Genomic DNA, 4390 nt, shown 5'->3' with positions numbered 1-4390 from the left:
ATGAGAGTCTCCTATTCCATGCTAAAATGATAGCTATTTTTATACTTATAATAATTCTAGTAATAGTAATTATATTGTTCAAAATGGTAATATTCATTTATATTGAGGCATTGTATTGGCTATTCATTTACCAAAATAAATTTCATTTTACTTTACCCCCTGTGAGGATATATATTCCCTAATTCAATATGAATCTCATTATGAATAATAATTATCATAATAAATATGCTGATTTTTCTTCTATTTATTTTTAGGGAGGTATCCTTTACTGTTGAACATAAAGAAACTTAAGCAAGTCTGTCTTATTCAAAATTTGCATGCTGCTTTCTTATGAAACTAGATTATAGAGTTGTATGAAATAAATTCATGCAATTAAGACATTGATGTTTGGAAAACTGGGTGGTCAGTTTAGTATTTCAAAAGAAGATTTTAAATTTAAACCTTAAAACTGAGCTCTTTCAGCCTTATTTATAGACCATCCTTCATGCTTCATAAGTACTGCTCCATTGTAAACTAAGTAATAGTTTTTGTCACAGTGTATATAACGAAAATGGATTTTATATTCTATTATTTCAGAGTTAGTTGCAGTTTCTACAGCCTTACTTCCTTTTTTGAAAAATAGATTAATTCTACAAAAAGTTTTTTCCAGCTTTATTGAAAAAAAAAAACAACATATTATAATTTGTAAATTTAAGAAATGATTTCTTATAACATTGCAAACTTTTAACATTGTGTAAATTTTGTACAATTTGATAAATTGGTATACATCTTTATTGCAATATAATCTACATAAAAATGTTAATACATCTACTATCTCGTATAGTTGCCACTGTTTTTCATGCATGTATCGTAAGGAATTTTAAGATCTACTCTCTTAGCAACTTTTATGTATATAGTACAGTAGAGTTAAACTTCAGAGGTCTTGTGGGTTTTGTTCCAGACTGCCTCAATAAAGTGATTATCTCAATAAACTAAGTCAAATGATTATTTTTTTTGGTTTCCCAGTGCATATAAAAAATTATGTTTCCCAGTGCATATAAAAAATAAACACTATACTGTACTGCTCAAAAGCATTTTTTAAAAAGAAAAACAATGTATATACCTTAAGTAAACTAGTTCTGAGTTTTCAGTGGGTCATAATTACTGATCACAGATCACCATAACAAATACAATAATAATGAAAAAACTTGAAATATTGCAAGAATTACCAACATGTGACAGAGAGACACAAAATGAACAAATGTTGTTAGAAAAATGGTGGCAGCAGGCCTCTTTTATACAAGATTGCTATAAACTTTCAACTTGTAAGAATGTGATATATGCAAAGTTTAATGAAGGGAAGCACAATTAAAAAAGTATGTATATTTTATTAACTATGATCATCATGCTGTACATTAGATCCCCAGAACTTTTTCATATTATAGTTGCAAGTTTGCACCCTTTGACCACCTTACTCCACCCCAGGTTCACCCCTTGTCAACTCAACTCTAAGTTTCCATTAGTTTTCCTTTTCCTCAGATTCTGTATGTAAGGGATATCATAATACATAAATTAAAAAAATATATAAAATCTATGAAATATTTCACTTAGTATAATACCTTCAAGATCCATCCATGCTGTTGTAAATGGCAGTATTTCTTAATTTTTCATGGTTAAGTAGTATTCCATAGTATATATTTACCATACTTATTTTATTCATTCATCCATTAATGGATACTGAAGTTATTTCCATCTCTTGCTTAGAGTTAATAATTTTATAAATGAACATAAGAGTGCAGATATGTCTTTGAACAGTGACTTCGTTTCCTTTAGATAGATACGTAGAAGTGGGATTACTGAATCATATGGTAATTTTACTTTTAATAATATGAATCATCTCCATACTGTTTTCCATACAAATTTATATCCCTATCACAGTGCATAAGTTCCCCATTTTCCCCAATATTTACCAAAATTTGTTAGTTTCAATTTTTTGGTAGTATATATTCTAATATCTTGCTGTGTTTTTCAGAGGTAAACAACAACAACAACATAAGGACTTTGCCCTGAGATTTTTACGTTGAGCACTTTTTAATGCTCCTGTTGGTCATTTATATAACTTTTTTGAAAAAAAAAGTCTATTGAGATCCTTTTGCTATTTTTTAAATTATATATTTTTTTCTATTTGTATCTGTTGGTTATTAACCTCTTTTCAGATATAAGATTTGGAAGTATTTTCTTACATTCTGTGGATTGTGTTTTCATTCTCTCTCTCTTTTTTTTGGCTATGCAGAAACTTTAGTTTGATGTAATACCATTTATTTATTTTTGCTTTTTTTGCTTGTGTTTTTGGTCTGGTATCCAAAAAACTATTGGCAAGACCACTGTCAAGGAGAATTCTTCCTATGTTTTCCTTTAGGAAATTTAGTTTCATGCATCACCTTTAAGTCTTTAATCTATTTCAAGTTAAGACTTATGAGTGATATAAGGTTCCAGTTCCATACTGTTTATGTGACTATTCAGTTTTAAATATCATTTATTGAACAGACTATCTTTACCCATTAGATATGTTGGCCCCTGTCAAATATTAGCTGACTGTATGAAAGGATTTATTTCTGGACTCTCAATTCTGTTCTACTTGTTTATTGGTCTGTTTTTATGCCAGTATACTTTCTTGTTTTGAGCATGAGGGCTTTGTAGTATAGTTTCAAATCAAGAAGTGTAATTTCCCATCTTCATTCTTTCTCAGAACTGCTTTGATTATTTGTTGTCTTTTATGGTCTCATATAAATTTTAGGATTCTTTACTTACTTCTGTAAAAAAATAATGTTGGATTTTTTTTTAAGATTTTTAATTTATTTATTTGACAGAGAGAGATGACAAGCAGGCAGAGAGGCAGGCAGAGAGAGAAGAGGAAGCAGGCTTCCTGCTGAGCAGAGAGCCTGATGCGGGGCTCGATCCCAGGACCCTGGGATCATGACCTGAGCCGAAGGCAGCGGCTCAACCCACTGAGCCACCCAGGCACCCCTAACATTGGATTTTTGATAGGAATTGGATTTACAGATGGTTTTCGGTAGTATGGACATTTTAACAATGTTAATTCTTACCATTCATAAATATGAGCTATCTTTCCATTTGTGTCTCCTTCAATTTCTTTATCAATGTCATAGTTTATGGAGTACAGATCTTTCATCTTCTTAGTTAAATCTATTCCTAAGTATTTTTTACTTTTGATGCTATTGTGAATTAGATTGTTTTCTTTATTTTTTTCAGATAGTTCATCATTAGAGTGTTAAAATGCTCCTGTCTTGTGCTTACTTTGGCAGCACATATACTAAAATTGGAATGATGCAGAGAAGATTAGCGTGATCACTGAACAAGGATGACATGAAAAACTGGGAAGCATTCCATATTAAAAAAAAATGAAACAAAACAAAATTCTTGTCTTTTATATATTGATCTTGTATTTGGCAGCTTTACTAAATTTGTTTATTCAAATTTTTTTGTGAAGTTTTTAGGATTTTTTAACATGTAAGTTCATGTTATCCAAAAAAAGAAAATTTTATTTCTTCCTTTTTTTTTTTGGAGTCTCTTATTTCTTTGTGTTCCTTGTTTCTCTGGCTAGGACATCCAGTACTATGTCAAATGAGAGTAGTGAAAGTGGACACACTTGTCTTTCTTCTGATCTTTAAGGGGAAAACTTTCAAACGTTTTTGATTGAATATGAGAGTAGCTCTGGGCTTGCAATATGTGTTTTTTCTTTAATGGATTTTTTAAATTATTTTAAAAAATTTTTTTATAAACATATAATGTGTTTTTATCCCTAGGGGTAACACACCAGGTTCACACATTTCACAGCACTCACCATCACTCACCATAGCACCTGCCCTCCCCAATGTCCATACCCCCACCATCCTCTCCCAACACACCTCCCCCCAGCAACCCTCAGTCTGTTTTGTGAGATTCAGTCTTTTATGGTTTGTCTCCCTCCCAATCCCATCTTCTTTTATTTTTCTTTTCATACGCCCGAAACCGCCTATGTTGCATCTCCACTTCATCATATCAGGGAGATCATATGATAGTTGTCTTTCTCAGATTGATTTATTTCGCCAAGCATAATACCCTCTAGTTCCATCCACGTCATCACAAATAGCAGGATTTCATTTCTTTTGATGGCTGCATAGCATTCCATTGTACATATATACCACATCTTATTCATTGATTCATCTGTTGAAGGACATTTAGGTTCTTTCCATAGTTTAAGTATTGTGGACATTGCTGCTATAAACATTTGGGTGCATGTGCCCCTTCAGAATGCCACGTTTGTATCTGTAGGGTATATACCCAGTACTACAAGCACTGGGTCATAGGGTAGTTTTATTTTCAGCTTTTTGAGGCACGTCCACGCTGT

General features: G+C 31.7%; 1 non-coding gene across 1 annotated transcript; it reads left to right on the top strand.

Moving 5' to 3' along the window:
* The first annotated feature begins 3289 nt into the window (after positions 1-3289).
* On the top strand, positions 3290-3396 carry LOC131840002 (U6 spliceosomal RNA). The gene has a single exon (XR_009357122.1). It is a non-coding gene; the product is annotated as a U6 spliceosomal RNA (small nuclear RNA).
* Positions 3397-4390: the final 994 nt, after the last annotated feature.

This window comes from Mustela lutreola, chromosome 8 (genome assembly GCF_030435805.1).
Source record: "Mustela lutreola isolate mMusLut2 chromosome 8, mMusLut2.pri, whole genome shotgun sequence".
Classification (NCBI taxonomy): domain Eukaryota; kingdom Metazoa; phylum Chordata; class Mammalia; order Carnivora; family Mustelidae; genus Mustela; species Mustela lutreola.
The sequence above is the reverse complement of the archived record's forward strand: the minus strand, read 5'-3'. Positions and strand labels throughout refer to the sequence as shown.